Source organism: Chelonia mydas, chromosome 22 (genome assembly GCF_015237465.2).
Source record: "Chelonia mydas isolate rCheMyd1 chromosome 22, rCheMyd1.pri.v2, whole genome shotgun sequence".
Classification (NCBI taxonomy): Eukaryota; Metazoa; Chordata; order Testudines; family Cheloniidae; genus Chelonia; species Chelonia mydas.
Window position 1 is genome coordinate 18,936,793 of NC_051262.2, and position 23,556 is coordinate 18,960,348.

The following is a 23,556-nucleotide window of genomic DNA, read 5'->3' on the forward strand; positions in this document are numbered from 1 at the left end:
TGGCCATGCCTTCTGGCTGGTTCTGCAGGCTTCACAGCAGACTGGTGTCCTGAAGAAGATAAGGCAATAGCAGTGGGAATTTTCCTAAGCCATGAAGGCAGTATGGAGGTGTCTGAGGGAGAAGCTGCCTGATGGGCAGTGAAAGCTGGGAACTCTGGAAGAGCAAACACAGGGGTCAACATTGCGATCAGTAACTAAGCCACCAGGTGGGGTGGGGCTACATTATGAAGGTTCTTAGGGGTAAAGACAAGAAGCTTTTATTTGATATGCAGATGAAGTGGGAGCTAGCAGAGGGACTCAAGGGGCTGATGAGGTCAATGCGGGCAAGCTGAGAAGATAATCTTAGCAGCACCATTGTGAATAGATGTGAGGGGAGTAAGAGTGCAGGAGTCAGGGCCAGACAGAGAGAGGGTGCCATAGTCTTACCTCTAGGCCCCCTTCTCCTCCCCCATAAATGAGACAGAAAGAGTAAGGGAAGGAGTAGCCCCCTGTTCACCCAGCAGAGGAACAAACTCCCTCTCAGCTCAGGCCCATCTACCCCTCCCTATCCCCGATTTCTCTCTGGCAGCTTGAGAAATATAAATTACATCAAGTTAATATGTTTGTTAATCCCCAGACCCCAACATCTCTCCTTTACCTGGGTCAAGGGAAGCAGACAGTGACAGTGCAGGGCCCTGGAGCTGCCTGCCCTACCCTCACTCTCATAACACCCGCAGCCAGGGCACCAGCCTGACGTTGGCAGGGTCAGGGCTGAGAAAGCCACAGCCAAGGCGGGGTGGGTCATGGTACATGCTGCAGCGGCCTGGCCTTGGCTCTCTAGTTCCAGTTCAGAGTGGGAATCATCATGAGGCCAGGACATGCCTTGGGGCAAAGAGGCAGCTGTTAGGACACTGACCACCCAGAACCCCATTTCTAACCTGGAGGCCGCAGAATGAAGCAGGAAAATTCCTACCTAGGAGTCCCTGCCTTCGCCCCATGCACCCTATGGGACTCATCACCAGCCTGCACTTTCTCCTGACAATGGTACCTGAACTACAGCTGGCCACTCAATGGGGACATCAGCCATTTGCCTTGCTCCCAGGGCCAGAGGACCCCATTCTCCCCAGTTCCCCAGAGCCCCCACATGTGGCCAAGAGCTCCCTCTCCCTGCAACAAACACACAGCCACAGCCCCATCTCTAAGCCTTGAAATTAAGTTAAGAAAAGAAAAGGGTTTCTCTGGGAAGCCAATGAAACGCAACTGAGAACATAGTTCCCATGGTAACAGCAGGATCCAGAGGAAGAAAAGGGGAATGTAAATTGGATTATTAAGGGGACAAATGGGGAGGGATGAGCCACCTGCACCCAGCAGCCACACCAGCCCACTTGCACAATGGCCTACCTGCGCTGCAAACAAGTGGAATCCCACCATGGAGCTGCCTCCTGCCCATCCTGGTGCCTGCCAGCCAAAGCTCAGAGTCCTTTACACACATCAATTCATTTAGCCCTACATCTCCCACTGAGGCAAACAGCACTGTACTCACTGCACTGAGGGAAAACTGAGGCCCAGAGAAGGGACGGGACTTGTCCAAGGTCACACGGGGAGTCTTTGGCAGAGCCAGGAAAAGAACTCTGGGAGTCCTGACTTCCAGCCCAATACTTAAGACACAAGACTATCCTTCCTCTCTTTGACTTGAAAGATTTCTATTTAATTGGAGCAACATATAATCCTTGCTGCCTGGCATTATTAATTATAATCCAGAGGGAGGTTTGAAAACATCTTGAGCTTAAAAAATCCCAGGGAAGTAACAAAACGCTAGAGCCAGAATTTATACACTCCCACCCAAGTGAGCAGCATCCAAACCTCACTGTCCTAGAACCAGGACTCTCACTTTGCAGACCAAATGCAGCCCAGTGTAAGCAAGCAGAGTTCCCCTCAAAGCCAATGGGAGATGGACACATTTACACAATAGATGAATTTGGGAACCCCAGTTATTAGGAAAAGACAGGTAATAGTAATGGGGGGATTCGCTTATTAGAAATATAAATAGTAGTTGGGTTTGTGATGACTGGAAGAACAGCATGGTGAATTGCTTGCCAAACACAAAGGTTGTGGACCTCTTGAGACATTTAAATAGACTTATATGCAGAGCTGGGGAGGAGCTGGTAGTTATGGTACATGTAGGTGCCAATGACAGAGGGAAAGGTAGGAGAGAGGTCCTGGAGACCAAATTTAGGCTTCTAGGAAAGAGATTAAAGTCCAGGACCTCCATGGTAGCATTTTCTGAAATGCTTCCAGTGTCATGCGCCGGGCCAGTTAGACAGGAAGAACTGCAGGGTCTCAATTCATGGATGAGATGATGGTGTTTGGAGGAGGGTTTTAGGTTTATTAGGAACTGGAGAACCTTTTGGGAAAGGAGGATCCTATACAGGAAGGATGGGCTCCACCTAAACCGAAATGGAACCAGATTGCTGGCATGTAAAATGAAAAAGGCCATAAGAGGAGTTTTTAAACTGAGGGCTGGAGGAAAGCCGAAAGTGTGCAAGAGCACATGGTTGGGACAGAGATATCCTTTAGGGGAGGATTTATTAAAGGGGATACTCTATATCAACTTCTGTCCTCTCCTCTTTACTAGGATATAAAGTACAGGTAGGAACTGAAGAGAAAAAAACAAAGGAAAAAGAGTCCCATTCAATTACATCACATGAAGGCAGACAACTAAATACTGACAAACTTTATGAGTGCTTGTATGCAAATGCAAGAAGTCTATAGTGTGAACTTGAGTGCTTGGCATTAAATAAGCATATTGATATAATAGGCATCACAAAAACTTGATGGAACTATGATAATTAATGGGACACTATAATACCAGGGTACAAAATATACAGAAATGATCAAATAGGTTGTGCTTGTGGAGGAATTGCACTATATGTGAAAGCACTGAGTCAAATATGGTAAAAACTTTAAATGAATCAAACTGTACATTGAATCTCTATGGATAGAAATTCCATGCTTGAATAATAAGAGAATAGCAGTAGAAACATAATACCGACCACCCAATCAGGATAGTGATGGTGACTGTGAAATGCTCAGGGAGATTAGAGAGGCTACAAAAACAGAAAACCCAATAATAATTGGAAATGTTAACTATCCCCATATTGATTGGGTACATGTCACCTCAGGATAGGATGCTTCTTGGAGAAGAGTCCTGGCACCCACAAGGGGAGAGGCAAGTCTTGATTTAGTCTTAGGCGGAACACAGGATGTGGACCAAGAGGTGAATACAGCTGAACCACTCAGTAATAGTGACCATAATATAATTAAATTTAACATCCTTGTAGGGGGGGAATACCAAAGAAGCCCACTGCAGTACCATTTAACTTCAAAAGGGGAGCTACACAAAAATGAGGAAGCTAGTTAAATGGAAATTAAAAGGAACAGTCACAAAGTAAAATTCCTGCAAGCTGCATGGAAACTTTTTAAAAACACCATATTAGAGGCTCAAACTAGATGCATATCCCAAATTTAAAAAAACAATATGAGGATAAAAAAAAACCCCACCTCTATGGCTAAACAACAGAGTAAATAAGGCAGTTTGAGACAAAAAGACATCCTTTAAAAATTGGAAGTCAAATCCTACTGAGAAAAATGGAAAGGAACATAACCTCTGCAAATGTAGTACAAAAGAATAAGTAGGCAGGCCAAAAATGAATTTGAAGAGAAACTAGCAAAAGACACAAAAACTAACAGCAAAAATACTTTAAGTACATCACAAGCAGAAAGCCTGCCAAACAATCAGTGGGACCACTAGCTGATTGAGGTGCTAAAGGAGCACTCAAGAAAGATAAGGCTGTTGCAGAGAAGCTAAATGAATTCTTTGCATGGTCTTCACTGCGGAGAATGTCAGGGAGATTCCCACACCTGAGCCATTCTTTTTAGGTGACAAATCTGAGGAATTGTCCCAGATTGAGGTGTCAGCGGAGGAGGATGTGGAACGAATTGATAAATTAAATTGTAATAACTCACCAGGACAAAACGGTAGTCACCCAAAAGTTCTGAAATAACTCAAATGTGAAATTGCAGAACTAACAACAGTGGTATGTAAACTATTGCTTATATCAGCTTCTGTATCAGAAGACTGGAGAATAGCTAATCTGAGGTGGACTTTTTAAAAAAGGCTCCAGAGGTGATCCTGGCAATTACAGGCCAGTAAGCCTAACTTCAGTACCAGGTAAACTGGGTGAAACTATAGTAAACAACAGAATTATTGGACACCTAGATGAACACGATATATTGGGAAAGAGTCTAGATGGCTTCTGTAAAGGGAAATCATGCCTCACCAATCTATTAGAATTCTTTGAGGGTCTCAAACACATGGACAAGGGAGATCCAGTCAATACAGCGTACTTGGACTTTCAGAAAGCCTTTGACTAGGTCCCTCACGGAAGGCTCTTAAGCAAAGTGAGCAGACTTGGGATAAGAGGGAAAGTCCTCTCATGGATCAGTAATTGGTTAAAAGACAGGAAACAAAGCATATGAATAAACTGTCAGTTTTCACAGTGGAGAGAGGTAAACAGCGGGTTCCCCAAAGATGTGTACTGGGACCTGTGCTGTTCAACACATTCATAAATAATCTATAAAAAGGAGTAAACAGTGAGGTGGCAAAGTTTGCAGATGGTACTAATTACTCAAGATAGTTAAGTCCAAGCTGACCGCAAAGAGTTACAATTACAAAGAGATCTCACAAAACTGGGTGACTAGGTAACAAAATGGCAGATGAAATTTAATGTTGATAAATGCAAAGTAATGTACATTGAAAAACATTATCCCAGCTATACACACAAAATGATGGGGTCTAAATTGGCTGTTACCATTCAAGAAAGAGATCTTAGAGTTGTGGATAGTTCTCTGAAAACACCTGCTCAATGTGCAGCGGCAGTAAAAAAGATCTAACAGAATGCTAGGAACTATTAAGAAAGGGTTCCAGAGTAGCAGCCGTGTTAGTCTGTATTCACAAAAAGAAAAGGAGTACTAGTGGCACCTTAGAGACTAACCCATTTATTTGAGCATAAGCTTTCGTGAGCTACAGCTCACTTCATCGGATGCATTCAGTGGAAAATACAGTGAGGAGATTTATATACACACAGAACATGAAAAAATGGGTGTTATCATACACACTGTAAGGAGAGTGATCTGCTACCCAAGATACATAAACCTGGAAATCCTGGACGCCCCATCATCTCAGGCATTAGCACCCTGACAGCAGGATTGTCTGGCTATGTAGACTCCCTCCTCAGGCCCTACGCTACCAGCACTCCCAGCTATCTTCGAGACACCACTGACTTCCTGAGGAAACTACAATCCATCGGTGATCTTCCTGAAAACACCATCCTGGCCACTATGGATGTAGAAGCCCTCTACACCAACATTCCACACAAAAATGGACTACAAGCTGTCAGGAACACTATCCCTGATAATGTCAAGGCAAACCTGGTGGCTGAACTTTGTGACTTTGCCCTCACCCATAACTATTTCACATTTGGGGACAATGTATACCTTCAAATCAGCGGCACTGCTATGGGTACCCGCATGGCCCCACAGTATGCCAACATTTTTATGGATGACTTAGAACAACACTTCCTCAGCTCTCGTCCCCTAATGCCCCTACTCTACTTGCGCTATATTGATGACATCATCATCATCTGGACCCAGGGAAAAGAAGCCCTTGAGGAATTCCACCATGATTTCAACAATTTCAGTCCCACCATCAACCTCAGCCTGGACCAGTCCACACAAGAGATCCACTTCCTGGACACTACGGTGCTAATAAACGATGGTCACATAAACACCACCCTATACCGGAAACCTACTGACCGCTATTCCTACCTACATGCCTCCAGCTTTCACCCAGACCACACCACACGATCCATCGTCTACAGCCAAGCTCTACGATACAACCGCATTTGCTCCAACCCCTCAGACAGAGACAATCACCTACAAGATCTCTATCAAGCATTCTTACAACTACAATACCCACCTGCTGAAGTGAAGAAACAAATTGACAGAGCCAGAAGAGTACCCAGAAGTCACCTACTACAGGACAGGCCCAACAAAGAAAATAACAGAACGCCACTAGCCGTCACCTTCAACCCCCAACTAAAACCTCTCCAACGCATCATCAAGGATCTACAACCTATCCTGAAAGACGACCCATCACTCTCACAAATCTTGGGAGACAGGCCAGTCCTTGCCTACAGACAGCCCCCCAACTTGAAGCAAATACTCACCAGCAACCACACACCACACAACAGAACCACTAACCCAGGAACCTATCCTTGCAACAAAGCCAGTTGCCAACTGTGTCCACATATCTATTCAGAGGACACCATCATAGGGCCTAATCACATCAGCCACACTATCAGAGGCTCGTTCACCTGCACATCTACCAATGTGATATATGCCATCATGTGCCAGCAATGCCCCTCTGCCATGTACATTGGTCAAACTGGACAGTCTCTACGTAAAAGAATAAATGGACACAAATCAGATGTCAAGAATTATAACTTTCATAAACCAGTCGGAGAACACTTCAATCTCTCTGGTCACGCGATTACAGACCTAAAGGTCGCAATATTACAACAAAAAGACTTCAAAAACAGACTCCAGCGAGAGACTGCTGAATTGGAATTAATTTGCAAACTGGATACAATTAACTTAGGCTTGAATAGAGACTAGGAGTGGATGTGTCATTACACAAATTTAAAACTATTTCCCTATGTTTATCCCCCCCCCCCCCCCCGTCATCCCCCACTGTTCCTCAGACGTTCCTGTTAACTGCTGGAAATGACCCACCTTGATTATCACTACAAAAGGTTTTCTTCCCCCTCCCCGCTCTCCTGCTGGTAACAGCTCATCTTAAGTGATCACTCTCCTTACAGTGTGTATGATAACACCCATTTTTTCATGTTCTGTGTCTATATAAATCTCCTCACTGTATTTTCCACTGAATGCATCCGATGAAGTGAGCTGTAGCTCACGAAAGCTTATGCTCAAATAAATGGGTTAGTCTCTAAGGTGCCACTAGTACTCCTTTTCTTTTTATTAAGAAAGGGATAGATCAGTGATTCTCAACGCACGGGCTGCTTGCGGCCCAAACAGCAGAGAGCAGCAGCCCATATGACATCTTCAGGGCCACACAAGTAGTACATATATGTGTGCATATGCGGCCCACAATGATAAATAGGTTGAGAACCACTAGGATAGATAACTAGATAATGAGATAAAATATCATAATGGCACTGTTTAAATCCATGGTATGCCCACACCTTGAATACTGCATGCAGTTCTGGTCATCCCATTGGGGGGAAAAAAAAATTGGAAAAAGTACAGAAAAAGGTAACAAAAATAATAATGGGTATGGAATAGTTTCCATATGAGGAGAGATTGAAAAGATTGGAACTGTTCAGCTTGGAAAAGAGACGACTGATGGGGGGATATGATAGAGGCCTATAAAATCATGAATGGGGTGGAGAAAGTCAATAAGGAAGTGTTATTTACCCCTTCACACCACACAAGAGCCAGGGGTCACCTGATGAAATTATTAGGCAGCAGGTTTAAAATTAAAAAAGGAAGCACTTCTTCACACAAAGAACTCATTGCCAGGCCAAAAGGATAACTGGGTGGGTTCAAAAAAGAATTAGCTAAGTTCATGGAGGATAGGTCCTTCGATGGCAATTAGCCTTTGGTCAGGGACACAACTCCCTGCTCTGGGTGTCCCTAAGCCTCTGACTGCCAGAAGCTGGACCTGAAGGACAAGCAGTTGATAAATTGCCCTGCTCTATTTACTTCCTCTGAAGCATCTATTGAAAGAGAATACTGGGCTAGAAGGACCACTCATCTGACCATTCTTGTGGCCCAGTGCTTCTGAGTGCAGCAGGATGCATGATCCAGGGCACTGGTGTGAAGAGATGCATTCCTAGCCTCAGTGCTGCCAAATCTGCACTTCAGCAGGATTCCCAAAGTTCAGAGTCACCCTCCAGCCTAGGCGAGTCCTGCATAATCTGTTCCATTCCCCAGATCTCATTCTCCCTTTCCCCGTTCAGACTGCCTGGTGCACTCTGGATTTTCCCTTGATGCTCCCTGACCTCGAAAGGGTTAATTCTCTCAACCATCTCCTGGGGCTTTCGCTGCTTTTTTTCTGCTCTATTTTATTTCCTCAAAGACATAGAGATCAGCTGCCTGAATCTGGTTTGAACTCACAGCAGAGCCTGCAGACACCCTCACTGCAGCAGACGCTGTGCCTCTGTGTCTGTGTGCAGAGGGGTAGGATGCACATGGGGGCAGGGGGAGGGGAGGAACATGTAGATTTGCTTTGCCGGAGCCCATTCGGAAACAGTCATGAATATTTCATGACAAGGAGATTGATGCTTCAGTGAGGCCAAGCAGGCATGGATCTGTGCGTGTCAGGAACACACAGGGACTGGGGTTTCCCACTCTCGCCATAGTAGACCTCAAACCAGGCTCCTTGGGCCTATATAAAGAGCCCTGAAAACACTAAATGCAGGGGCCCTATATAAGGTGAACAGAGCTACACCCACCTGCATCTGCCCCAAGCTTCTGCACTAGGAGGATGCACAGGTGCCTAGTGTCACTCCTGCCAAAATCTACCAGTATTTTACCCTGCAGCTTGTGACATGTCACAGCAAAAAAAAAAAAAAAAACAAAAAAAACAACCCAGGGTGCAGTACAGTCCCATACAGCTGATAGCTTTCTGCCAGCAAATTTAATTGGCTCCAAGATGGGACATGAAAACAGAAACAAATGTCACTCTCAAACTTGCAGTCCTCTGATTCCATTACAAAAGAGGGGACAGGTGGTGTGTCCAGTGTGGCAACAGCAGTGCCAGATAATTAATTTTCCTTTAGAGGCTGAGGATGTCAGGATTCAAACTAATTTAATATTAGGTGCTCCAGTTCAGTGCTAAACCAGGGGCCAAATCAGGGCTACGTCACGCTAGATAGCACCAAAATCACATCAGATTAGGTCTGAAATAGTGGAAATCCATGAGAACCAAACTGGAACCAGACAATAGGTTCCTGATGGTACTGGATCTGACCTAGGCCCAAACTATGCAGGCAGGCTAAGATCCAGGGATACAACTCAATCTCTCAAATTCAAAAGGGGAGTTGGATTTGAGGTTCTTGTTTTGGTCCTTTTCTATTTTTTCATACACTTTCCCCATCCAGGAGTCCCCAAAAAGCTGGCACGGGCAGCATGGGGGCCAGTGGTATCCATCCGGGGAGCTGGGGAGAATAAACAGAAGCACAATGGGCATCTGGGCAGAGCAATGGACGCAAGGGCTGAATTTGGTCCCAAGGATTCATCAGCAACTTGCCACGTGCATGAGAGGCATGTGGGTGTGCATGCATGGGTAGATGTGAGTGTACAGCACACTGGTATTTCCTAATGTGGAGATCTGTCCGTCCAGCAGTATTTCACAGATGAGCTGGAACAGCCCGTTATCATGGAGCAAGCAGGGGAGATGATCCTGCCCCTCCCCTCTACAAATACCAGATTTGGAAAGGCATCTGATCTGCACATCAAGTAGAGACCTAGCAAAGAAGGGGGTGTAGGCTAGGCAGGCATCCCATAGCTCCAGCCTTTGGGGTCATTGCTTGGGTATATGTGAGGCACTCAGAGGAATCACCTCTCTCCCCTGCGGTTGAGAGCCAGGTCTACAAGTGAGGATACAAAAGTGCAGAGAGATGGGCAGCTGGGGACAAAGTAGAGGCCTGTTCTTTTATGCTCACCCAGAAGAGAGCACTGTGGGGTGATGGGAAGGCAGAGAGAAAAACCCTTATGAGCAGTATGCTTCATGGCAGGATGCAATCTGGCTGGAGCAAAGGCACCTTGTGCACTGTCTTAAATCAGTACTGCTAATGTGCACTATCAACAGCTGTTGTACTCCACCTCAAAGACAGCTGCATTTCAGCAGCAGATGAGTTGGTCCCTGTACTGTCTATATAATTTGCCCAGTTAATATGGTGCTTTGAGTTCCATGTGGGTGAAAGGCACTATACAAATGTAAAGTCACTCTACAATTCAGAGGGGCACATAAATCTCTTTTTGGCAGTTGCCATGTTTGTTGCTCATGCAGCACTACAGCTGGTGTCAGCACTTGGGAAAGGATCACACTGAGAGACCACAGCAAAGCTGGAACAATCTCCCTATGGCCTACCTAAGCTGGACTTACGTTGGGAATGACAAAGCACCCACTGCAGTGGGAGTGGAAGAATTCAGCTGCGCACCTTTGACCCAAAAGGGCAATATGCTGTTCCTGAAGGTCCTCCTTAACAGCAGTGCAGTGTGACTGGGGACAGGATAGGCTAATGACTATCCCTCAGCTTCACTGACCTGGGGGCTGGTCCAAACCCCAGGAAATCCAGCTCTTCAGCAATAGCATTGATAGGAAGAATGATCAGGACTTCAACAAAGGGAACCCACAGAGGACCAGGATCCTAGATGTTAATTGAGGTACAGCTACTACACATTTCTTGGATGTTGAGAAGAAGGTATATACTGCTGCCGATACTTTTTTCCCCATATGCATCTTTTCCACATGAGGTGGGATCATTAAGTATTGAGAGTGCATCTGTTACGACTGGCTCTAGGAACCAAGTATTCTTGACAGTAAAGAGATAGAAACACACTACGGTTGCCCTTTGCTACCCCAGCCATCTAGCTCTCAGTACCATTAGAAAAAGCCACATGGGTTTGGAGAAGTAACCCAGACAGTATACAGAAAGTCCGATGATGGCTGCGATTGAAGTACACTCTTGTAAAGAAGATGTAACGTTTTGATGAACACAAAAGGGTTCTGAGTGCCAAGCAGGGGACGGCTCAGCTTGAATCTACAGATCAGTGGGATATAAAGTGCTCCAAAGGCTTAATTCTGTTCTCCCCACTGGAAGGGGAAGCTCTTAGTTTTAGCTTCTGTGGGGGATGAGGGCTCCTCATGGTTTTTCAAGCCCCTCTCCTGCAATTTTGTTCACTTCCATCCAACTTTGCAGCTGGAAGATCCTTATGTTAATGTCCTATATTCTCACATCACAAGTCTAGGGCTAATCCTAATGAGATGTTTTCCTCTGGCTTCAGGGGCAGCAAGACTGGGCTCTTAGCAAACATTCTGAGTCTGCTTTTTCAGATATTCCATTTCCAGAGCAGGATGGATTCTCCACAATGATCCCCAGCAGACACCACTGAGATCACTGCACACTGCAGACACAAGGGAGGAGGAGACGATGTTCATCCAAGGCTACTAGAGTTTTTCTCCTTTGGAATAAGAATGCAGAGGCCAATGCAAACTCCTCACTCGACTCCCTTTAATTAGTGACCATCTGCTTTCGAGCAGCACTGTCAAACCAAGAGAGAAAGAGAGAATTTGGCAATGTTCCATTGACTGCTGCTCTCCTAACACTGGTTCCTTACAGAAAGACTTTTTAAAGGACCAACATGCCAAAAAGAAAAAACAGAGAGACAATGCGGTCTGTTGGATGCAGCATGGCACAGGAGCCAGGAACTGGGTTCTAGTCCCAGATCTGAGACCCCCTGGGTAAGTCACCTCCCTCTGGGAAATGGGGATGACACTCACCATTAAATGTTGGGAGACCTGGTTAATATTTGGACAGTGTTTTGTCTGTTGAGAGTAACCGTCCCGTCATTTCTATAGTTAAAGGAGGAGTGAATGTGTGTAGTCAGACATGTTCTCATCTGAGCACTGCTCCCTACAGCCATGCCACCAGGGGCTGGGAAGCTGTCAGATGTCACAAGCTAAGCAGTTTTGGCTTTAGGTAGTAATTGGATGGGGGTTCATATAGGTGCTAAGAAAAGTAATGCTGGCAATTCGATTGTTAACAAGTCCGCCACTGAATCAGTGGTGTGTGAGATACTCTGAAGGCCCACTTCACATCTTTCAGATAAGACTATAGCCAAGGTCTTGGACCTGGCCACTATAACTCCTGTGACATTTTTTTGCGGGAGTCAGGTTGTTAGCCCTAGCGTCTTGGACAAATTCCAACTTGAGTAGCTACATTCTGCCTCCCTAAATTCCCCCTGCAGTTTCTGTGTGTAAGCGGTTGCAGTGTGCCACCTCAGAGGTAGGTGTATTTAAGGGGTGGGTGAAAACAACTCTGTAAGTAAAGCTTGTTGAGCTCTTTGGGACCCTTGGATGAAAAGAACTACCATTTGCATGCTCAGGTTTTTCACATTTCCGCAGCAATGTCTGTCACACAAGTGCTCCCCACCTATAAGGCGTAGAAGCTTTGTTCACACAAGAGAGATAGTGCCAATAGTTCCCCTACAGGTTAGCTCTGATCCAACACCAACAGCCATGGCAACATGGGGAGCCCTTGTCGATGCTCTGCATGAGGGCTTCCTGCGCTCAGAAATCCAGAGCAGCAATGGGGAGATTTTTGCACAGCCTCCCTAGTATGGAAGGGCTGGCTAGTTACTCTGTCCAGCTCTCCTGACCTGAGGAATGCCGGCATCAGGCACATTCTGCCATTCCCATCCCCACTCCTTTCTCTCAGGGACTCAGCCTCGCTAGCAGTAAAACTCAGTGACAGGAGCTGGAGCTGCAGCACCTCTGTCTGAAAGCTGTGCAGCATCATTAGCATTCAACACACAGCACAAGCAGCCTTCTAAATTACCCACTTCCCGACTCAGGGCCCTCATGTACCAGTTACATGTACTTGGGCACACAGGAGCACACATGGGGCAGTCTGTCCTACTTTACCCACTCTTCCAGTGTACACCCCCACAGGGCAGCCCCTCCTCCCTTGCACATTCACCTCACCCAATTCTCCTGCACGCAAACCCCCATAGGGCTGCCCCCACTCCCTCACTGCACCCAATTTTCCTGTGTACATGCCCCACCCAGCAGCCCCTCCTCCCTTGCACATTCACTTCACTTCATTCTCCTGCACACATGAGTGTGTCATCATTGCTAATTACAGTCATGTTTATTACAGTCAGCTGTACCAATGCAGCTGTGCCGCTGTAAAATCCCTCATGTAGCTGCTCTATGCTGACGGGAGAGAGCGCTCCCATTGACATAATAAAATCACCTCCACGAGCCACGGAAGCTATGTCAGTGGGAAGTGCTGTCCACATCGGTGCTTCTCTGGGTGCAACTTATATCACTTGCGGGAGGGGAAGGTGTTTTTTTCACATCCCTTGAGCAACATAAATTATCCCAACAAAAGTGGTAGTCTAAACAAGCCCTAAGCGTTAAATTCCTTAATAAAGGCAGCTGCAGCCACTGGGGGCCTGAACGTGATTAAGCAATTTCACGCATTTCCAAAAGAGGGAGATTAGCAGGATTTCAGGTGCCCTGGTCAGCAAAATGAGCTATGGTAGCAGCTGCCCTGCCCATTAACTGTCTTCTGAGGATTGCAGCTAGCCAAGATCTCCCCTGCATGGATACAATGAGCTGAGGGAAGATTAGAAGTTTTATCCAATTTTTTTTTAAAGTGTAAGAAGCTACCAGCCTAAAGCTGCAGAGAATTAAACCCTCTACCCACAGGACAGCAACTGCATGGGCAGCATTGCTGCAAGCTGTGGGGGTTCAGGGCAAGAAGGTAATTCATTCTCCATGACTCATTCAGCCCTTGCCCCTTTGCTGAGTCTGGGGCAAGGGAGTTAACTGAGCTGCAGGTTTGCAAGACAAGGACATTGGACAGGAACAGCTTCCTGTTGTTATTGATCTGGCTGAGTTAGACCAAAGGCCTGGAGAAGAAAAGATGGGCACCACATTCCTAGTCCCCTCTCCCAGCCTCAGCCATAAGAGCAGAACCTTCCATTACATTAAACACTCTTCCCTCAAAATCCAGGAACTTCTGCACTTCTGTTCCCTCCTCTGCTGAAGGCTCACTCCATGCCCTCCTTCCCTCCAGTTATTCTTCCTTATTTATTAGCGTTACGCAAGGTGCCTAATTACCAATGCCATTGAGATTCCAGCCAGAAATCCAAAAACTACCCCCTTATCCTCAGCTCTTAATTATCATGTAGGCTTTAATTACATTTCCTGTTTTCATGACAAAATATTTCTCTCTCTCTCTCCTCTGTCTGCCCCCTCCACGCAATCATTATAGAGCTCTAATAACAACCTCCCCATCCTGAGGGCAAGGGGGGAGGATATCTAATCTACCTTCCCAAGCAGCCGCCTCCCACCTAATCCCAAATCACTCATTCCTCAGAGAGCTCCAAGGCCTGGAATCGTGCCAAGGAAAAGTGAGGGGAAACACAGGTAACAGGTTGGCACAGCATATCACTTGGGCTTGATGGAGCCTGCGGGCCATAGTCATGACAGAAGTCTGGGTTCAAAGATGGGCAAAGGTGCAGTGAATGACAGGGAATATGGTGGGATTCCCCTCTATTCAGTGGAAGGATTATGGGGACTCCCAAAAAGTTTCCCACTATACCATGTTGCTCTCCTATGGAAGATATCCCATCCCCAGGCACCTACATCCTGAGATGCTGCACCCACCACCACCCAAAGACTCTGTAGTAACACTGAGCTGGTCATGGTCTCCATGCAACAATGCTAGCAGCTGGGAGGCTCCCTTGCAGACCTCCAGGTCGCCAAGGATCCAGCCACCAAGCAGCAGCCAGAGAAGTGCTCTTCTCTCAGGAGAAGTAGCAGCAATTCCTCAGTATCTGGCCAACCAGAGGAGAGCAGGAAAGGAGTTCTCTGAAAAGAGCCATCTTCTTGCACAGACACTATAAACAGGCAGATGGGGCTGAGCAGCAGCTGAGCAGAAGCACCTGCTACAAGTCATGTTCTGTATTCATTACAGGATGTAATGGAGTATATTGTTATGGGCTGCTTGCTGACATCACTGATAGCTGAAGACTCTGGTCAACACCTTCATTGCCTTCCCCTGTGACTGTTTTGACTCTGTGCTACTCTATGATCTTTGTTCTTGTGCTAAGGAGCATGAGGTTTCCATTTCCTCTAGGCTAGTATTTATTACAGACTTTGAAAGACACTCCATACACAGACAAAAGCTGCTAGAGGAGTTTGATTGGCGGGGAGGTGGGGGAGGAACGGGGAAGAAGTAGGGAGATAGAAAAACCATCTGGAGAGTTCAGATTGGTAAGGACTGTTTCTGCACATGCACATACATGATTGCTGCCTACCTGGCAGGTCCCCTTGTTCCCATGGCTCTGAAAGGTAACATTCTCCATACTGATATCACTCTGGCTGACAGTCAGTGTGACTGGAAGAAGTGATGTCATTTACACAAGCACTTGGTGCAGCGGGACTTTCAGGAAGGCCATCAATCAAGGTGGTGGAACCCATCATTCCGGGGGTTGGTCACCCTGCCACTCACTCAGAGCATGTCAATGGGAAGCAAATGCAAGCTGGCAATACTGAGGACTAAAATTAGTTTTGTAAAACCTCAATCTGGCTCTAGCTTTGCACACACCAGAACACAGGCAGGTGCCATCCAGCTCCTGTTTTATTTGAATGACCAAAGTCTGTGAGTCAGAAGTTCAGTTGGGCTGGTTCACAATGGCTCAATAACGTGTTTTTCCTGTAGTGTATTGTGCCAGCTTTGCTCCATCCATCTCTAAAAGCAAACAGGATGAGGATGCCTGAAGACTGAAGAATTAACAATACTCTATCTATGACATCATGGGGAGTTTGTTTCCATGTCAGTGTCTGTGCCCCAATGTCAAGCAGACCACAACACAGACAGCAAGAAGGCATGTAATGGAACAGCTCATCTGGAGAGGTTGTAGAATCCTCATCCTTGGAGGTTTGTAAAAACAGGTTTGACAAACATATGTCAAGTATGGTCTAAGTTTACTTAATAATGTTTCAGCACAGGGGGATGGACTAGATGACCTCTTGAGTTCTCTTCCAGCCCTACATTTCTATGAAAGCAGCTACATGAGAAATGTGGCAGAGTCCACAACATACAAATGTCCACATACATCTAAGCACAGCACACACAACTTAAGTAGACAGAGGTACTGAGGGCTCCTAACAGGGCTCCCAGCAGGGGTAAGGAACATGAGGGTGTATCTGCAGCTCGCCTAAGCCTATCCACTTTCTCACACTGAGATTATACATGATAACCAAACAATCACACCTGATCAGGGGCCTATCAATACACACTGTGAAAGGTAGACACTGTAGCTTTAAATGTTGTGAATGGATCTGCCATGTTAGAAGAGTTAATCCCCCCACTCCCCCCTAAACCCCTCTTAGCTACAGTGATGGGATAATTAGATGCGAGGGCTCAGCTCAGATGATGCTCCAGTTGCTTAGCAACTAATGGTTTCCATGGAAATGGCAAAGCACAGCCTTCAGAGCAGTAAGTGAGCAGTGCAGCAGGGCTGGGAGAGATGCCTTAAACTCTCGCACTGATCCGCTCCTCCAGAAACACTCAGAGGCCTTGAGGTATTAGGGAAAATGGGAAGGGGGTGCCTTAAAGACACAATATCCCTGTTTCAAGTTATAGTAAAAGGAATATCTTCTGTTGCTGTTTACAGTGTTGTTGCAGCCATGTTGGTCCTAGGACATTAGAAAGACAAGGATGGGGGGGGGGGGATGCAATATCTTTTATTCGACCAACTTCTGTTGGTGAAAGACAAGCTTTCAAGCTACACAGAGCTCTTCTTCAGGTCTGTGTAGCTCAAGAGTTTGTCTTTTTTCATCAACAGAAGTTGGTCCAATTAAAAAATATTACCTCACCCACCTTGTCTCTTTCATAAAAAGGAATGTGATTTTTCAAGTGATGCTTTAAATGACACATTCCACACATCTCAGTGACTCCTCATTGAGTGACAGCCCTCAGCTTGGAGCAGGAGCTGTGCATCTGTACGATCCTGTCTACCTCACCCGAAGACTTTGAATCCTGACACTAATGCCCTGATGTGTGGATCCTACTGTACTCAAAGGCTCAGAGTGTGAATTCTGGCTCCAGTGTTTGGATACAGGGGCTGGGACGTGAATCCACAAACTCATACATTTAGGTGAGGAATGAAGTTCAGACCTGTAATATATATATATACTTGGTACTTTAATAGGACCAATTTCATAAAGCTCAGAACAATTACGAGCCAAATCAGTTGAGAGGAAGAATTAAATCAGAAAAATGTGAATGATGATCATGAATCACTTAAAAATATCTTACTAGATGCCCCAAACGCCGCAATCAAGGAAGAAGGCCATACTGGTTAAAAAACTGACCTGATTTAGAGGGGAAAGTGAAGGCAGCTATGAAAAATAATATATATAACAAATGGAAGAAAGGGTAAGTTAATAGGAATGGATATAAATCAAAAGTTAGCAATATAGAAAATTGCTAAGGGGAGCAAAAGGACGCAAGAAGGAATCTATGGCCAACAGAGTTAAAGACAATAAGGAGTATTTTTAAGGCTATTAGGAGCAAAAAGAATCCTGACAATGGTTTTGGTCCATTACTAGATAGACATGGTAGAATTATCAACAATAATAATGCAGAAAAGGCAGAACTATTCAATAAATATTTCTGTTCTGTGTTAGGTGAAAAAACAGCTATAATTTCATCATATGGTGATAACACTCTTTCCATTTTACTAGTATCTCTGGAGGATGTTCAACAGAAGCTACTAAAATCAGACATTTTTACATCAGCAGGTCCAGTTAACTTGAATTTAAGAGGAGGAGATCGCTGGACCATTAATGTTGATTTTCAGTAAATCTTGGAGCACAGGGGAAGTTCCAAAAGACTGGAAGAAAGCTAATGTTGTGCCAGTTTTTAAAAAGGGTAAACAGGATGACCTGGGTAATTATAGGCTTGTCAGCCTGACATCGATCCGGGGAAAGATAATGGAGCGGCTGATATGGGACTCAGTTAATAAAGAATTAAAGCAGAGGAATCTACTTAATGAATATCAACATGGGATTTTGGAAAATAGATCCTGTCAAACTAACTTGATATCTTTTTTGATGATATTACAAGTTTGGTTGATAAAGGTAACACTGTTAGCATAATAGCCTTAAGACTTCTGTAAGGTGTTTGACTTGGTGTCACACAACATTTTGATTAAAAATCTTGAATGATATAAAATTAATATAGCACGTATTAAATGGATTACTAAACTGGATAACGGATAGGTCTCAAAATGTAATTGTAAACAGGAATTGTCATCAAGCGGGTGTGTTTCCAGTGGGGTCCTGCAGGGATCAGTTCTTGGGCCTACACAATTTAACATTTTTAGCAATGACCTGCAAGAAAACACAAAATCATCACTAATAAAGTTTGCAGATGACATAACAATTGGGGGAGTGGTACATAATTAAGAGGAAATGTCATTGATTCAGAGAAATTTGGATTGCTTGGTAAACTGGGCCAAATCAAACAATATGCATTTTAATACAGCTAAATGTAAATGTATACACCTAAGAACAAAGAATATAGGCCATATTTACAGGATGGGGGACTCTAGCCTGGGAAGCAGTGACTCTGAAAAACACTTGGAGGTTGTGGTGGATTATCAGCTGAACATGACCTACTAGTGTGATGCTGTGACCAAAAGAGCTAATGAGATCCTGGATGCATAAACAGGGGAATCTCGAGTGGGAGTAGAGAGATATTATTTTACCTCTGTATTTACGACTGATGCAACCACTGCCGGAATACTGTGTCCAGTTATGGTGCCCACAATTCAAGAAAGATGTTGATAAATTGGAGGGGATTCAGAGAAAAGCCACGCAAATGATTAAAGGATTGGAAACCATACCTTATGATGATAGACCCAAAGAACTCAAACTGTTTTGCTTAACAAAGAGAAGTTTAAGGGGTGACTTGATTACAGTCTATAAGTATCTACATGGGGAACAAATATTTAATAATGGGCTCTTCAATCTAGCAGAAAGAGGTCTAACATGATCCAATGGCTGGAACTTGAAACTAGACAAAGTCAGACAGTAATTAAACATTGGAACAATCTGCCAAGGGTTGTGGTGGATTCTTCACCACTGAGAATTTTAAAATTAAGATTGGATGTTTTTCTAAAACATGTGCACTTCGAATTATTCTGGGGAAGTTCTAGGGCAGGGGTTCTCACAACAAATTTTTTGGTGGCCTCAGAGGGCACCAACTCTTGCTGGTGGCTACTCTGACAATTTGTTCCTAAAATACTTAATTAACTTTAGGAAAAACCAATAAATATGCACATACACATGTCCAAATCATTGTAATTTATTTATGTAGGATTTTTTTTTTTGCAGTCTCAATAATCAAAATAATGTACAGTTGTCTCTATTCTTTACTGGACCTAAACAGAATAGAAGCACAAATAAGGTGCTTTGCACATTCTTGTCATGTCTTTTGCTTTTTTGGGGGGTGCTTTTTTTTTTTTCAGACTTGCTAGTTATTAAGTCTGCTGTGAAAAATGATATTAACAAACATACAAATATCACTTTTCATAGCAAACTTACTCAGTCCTGGCAAGCCTGAAGACAAATTAGGCCCTGGATGGGGAGGCTGATATGGAGGCAGCAGGAGCCAGGGGCACTGGAGTAGGCAGCGACAGCCAGGGGTATGGGAGTGGTGGTGACCTTGGGGCCGGAGCCCACCACTGTACAGCCTGGGAACAGAGCCTGAAGCCCCACGGCTGGAGCCTACCACCCGCCACTCAAGGTCTGAAGTTTGACCCCATCAGCCCTGGTAAGGAACTCACTGGCTGCCTGCTCCTCCAGCTTTTGTCTTTTCAGAGGTGGGCAGGGCTCACCCACTGCTGGCAGCCCTGGGGGAGGGGACTGCTGTTTTGCCACACACACACACTCATGGCCAAGGAGGCTGTGGCTGCAAGAAAAGTCCCTGGTGGCCATATGCAGCCACGGTGGCCACATTTGAGAAATGCTGGTTATACAGGAGGTTGGACTAGATAATCACAGTGGTCCCTTCTGGCCTCAGAATCTATAAATCTAGATGTTGAATGTTGCCTCTTAGGGATCGGGATAAGAGGCATCCAGCTCAGTGCTGCTGAAACAAAGGACAAGAGGTGATTTCATCCAGATCCTCTAGCTCTGTAACATATACGAAAATGCCACCAATTGTGCATCAGTGAAAGTTGAGTTCAGATTTATTTTTTGGATGAGATTACAAGTTTGGTTGATAAAGGTAATAGTGTTGATGGAATATATTTACGATGATCACAATGGTCCCTTCTGGCCTTAGAATCTATGCCTAAATCCATCATGATAATAATGGCAAATGAAGGTAGCACTTGTTTAACACCCCACACTCCCAGTGTATCACTACGAGTGCCAGTTTCTGACTATGTCCTGTACTATGCCAGTCCCAGATGTCTTCACACTGTATTACAGCCATGGCCTGCCTATCTCCTCCCACACAACACTCCACAAGCTGAGAGTGCAGCTGTATCACTTCAGGCTGTGATCTTGTCATCTCCAATAAGTTAAAGCAAAGTCAGGCCTGGTCAATACTTAGATATGAGACCTCTAGGGTTCTGCAGGAAGTGCTGATGATTCAGTAGACGGTTCTTCTCACTGATCCAATGTTCCACTATGGTGTTGAAGGCACTATATTGTAAAACTGAGGTCCTGGCCACTTGTGGTCATTAAGGGATGTAAGGTATACTTCTGTAAGACTAGGGGTGTTTAAGCCCAATGTTCTGGCCCAATTCCAATTCTGATTATTCTATTCGGCCTCCCTAAATTCCCTATGAAGTTTCACTTGGATATGGAATTTTTCTTCATTTCCTGCCCTAAACTCTTGTGTAGTGATGTCAAGGATTTTCAAGGTCAACCGCTGATTTGTTTCACCTCAGAAGTGGTTGCATTTCAGCGGAGAGTGAGGTCGTCTCTGCACATAAAGCTTTTAAAATATCACAGGCTTCACTGGCATGCTAGGTTCTACATAAACTTAAATCACAAAGCCATGGCCAGCTCTCAACGTCTCCCTCACCTCATCCATCCCTTCCACTTGCCACAGGAGGAGTATCCATCCTAGACTACATGGCAACATGCTGTAGTGCCTTGGCATTTGCTGCAGCACAGAGAATCATCATCCAGCTTTTCCCTTTCCCCTCTGAGAGAAGGCTGATGGCATGGATGTGCTCCATCTTCTTGACAAAAGGGATCCAAAACAGAGGACAGTCTGATTACAGAATAGGCTTTTCCCACAGATAGGTATTGTCAAATAAGGGCATACTGCGAGTGCACTTTGGCATGGAGCAGTCAGACAGGTTTGGGTCCTGGAAAGCCCCATTTGCAACACTTGGGCTGGTCAAAGCCATGAATTCTTGAAAACTCTGGAGAATGTGTTTTCATGCCTATTGTGATAATTTACTTGCCCTCATAATAAATCCACATGGTGCTGGATGCAAGCTACAAGGCTTAGTTGACGGGAGCAGTATTTATCATTCCCTTTCTTGTAGGGACACCATGCAGTGCACTAGGTCATACTCTGGGGCCTGAGAGTCACCCCTTTATACAAGGCTGTCTGAATCCACCTCAGTGCTCATGCTATTATTTTTGCAGAACAAAGCGGAGCAGAAGGGCAATGGCTAGGGAATATATGGCAGCTTCTCCGGTGGATTTACTATAGTAGATTTACCAGAATATATTCATTCCACAGAGATAAGAACCCATCCCACCCAACTCCCTGGTTAGGAAGGGGGGTTTACAGTCCCTCTATATATGTCCCTCTTCAGAGAATTGTTCGAGTCAGTTTCACATCTTCAGTCGCATGATTTGGTCTTGGTCCAGGAGAGGTGGACATCACATCACAAAAGCAATCAGCACAGCTGACACTAGTTGGCCCTCTTCTCTGGCAGCCTCGGCAGTGAGCACAAAGGCTGAACGCCAGAAGCAGTGATGTCATTTAAACAAGTACTGGGCTTGGTGTGCCTGCAGCTGGATTGTCCCTCTTCCCCAAAGAAGGGTCCCCTCTTGCCAGGCAGTCTGGGAAAGCGTCTTCTGCTATTGCTCAGGCTGTCCCTGGCTCAGGAGGTCTCAGAGAATCTCAGGGACCATCAACCAGCACCAAGTTTAGTGTAATTCTTCTGTGACAAAACCAGGCATACTTACGCCATGTGGGAGGTGCTGTCACTTTAAACACTCACCAGCACTGGCTGCCGCCTGTCCCCCCGGCCATTCACATATTTAATTAGTGGTTACTATAGTGCAGTGCTCCGCACAGCTGAGCCCTAATTGGGCGACCGTGAGACACTGCTGCCAACGGCCCAGCGCGTCTCCTGCACATTTACATACTGTGCGTAACCAGATCGAGCTGGCTGGGCTCCCCTGGGCTCCCGATAGGCAACCGGCAGCGCCCTCTGGTGGGCAGGCAACGCCAGTCGCGAAGTCATTCGCCTCCTGGATCCCGGGCGCACCAGTGAGAGGGAAGTCTGCGTTTCTTCCCTAGGCAGAGGACTGCTCTCTTCTCTTCGCAAGTCTCACCTGGCAAGTTTGTATTCAAAGGGAAATGCAGCAGCAGGCTCTATCGTTGTGGTCATGAAGGGCATTAGCACAACTGTGGGGGGATGACTGTGAGTGAGATAGCAGGGCATACTGTGGGTCAGGATTGAGGGGCATTGGCAACAGGGACTCAGAGCAGGAGGGGATATGCTTTTCCAGTGTGTCCCAGCTAGGCCAGGGTAGGGGGACTCTCCATTTCCCCACCACCTGCTTTGCTTGTGGTATTCTGTTATTTCCTTAGTAAAATACAATTTTCCTCCTCAGTGACACAAAAAACCCATTAGTGGCAGCAAAGGTGAGGAGGGAAGCTTGCTGCAGCATCCAGAGAGGACATGTGGCTCCAAGATTATCAGAATTATTGGAACAAGGAAATTTAAAAACAATAGCACAACTTCCCTGTCATGGGAACAGAATTTTATGCCTTTTTTAGGACTTTAATTCTGCATGTGCCAGGCACAGCTAGAGATAGTGCAGGTGCATCTTGCTTCCTTATATTCCACTCAATCCTGCTCTGTTTCCATGTGGACTGAACTTCCCTTCTAGTCCTGCATTCCACTTATCCTCAGGCTGCGAATGACCCTCAGTCCCAACTTGCAGACCCAATGCTAGTTCAGTCATGGGCTCCTCTTGCAGCTCTGCCAAAGCCCCTCAGTCCTGCTCAGCAGTCCACCTGCTATTCCCTTTATAAGAGGAGAGATAAAATGTTAAGATATTTGCCATCTTTGCTGTTTGAAGCCTCTGTCCAAGTATCAGTCTGTCACTGAGCTAATTTCCCTGTGATTAAGGTCTTTTCCCTGGCTACCTCAAACCACCGTCCTATAGTCAGTCAGCCTCTCTCTGATCCTCCCTCATCAGAGACCAGCACTCTGGAAAGGTATCAGAGCACATTTCTTCCTTTCTTTTTTTTTATAAAGATTGCAGAACATTTCAAACTCTTTCTCCTATTGCTATCAAACATGGAAATCAAAGGGAAACACCATGCTTTGTTCAGTGGGGTAGCAGCGCAAAAGGTGAGCAGCAAACCCAGAACCACCAAATATTCTTGTCAACTTGACTTTGAAGTAGTTTTGAAAATC

The 23,556-nt window shown here is 45.4% G+C and overlaps 1 protein-coding gene across 3 annotated transcripts in view; it reads right to left on the reverse strand.

Annotated features, from left to right (window-relative positions):
- Positions 1–23,556, reverse strand: part of BCL9L (BCL9 like) — a 166,368-nt gene that overhangs the window by 108,649 nt on the left and 34,163 nt on the right. The gene's annotated exons all lie outside the window — the stretch shown is intronic.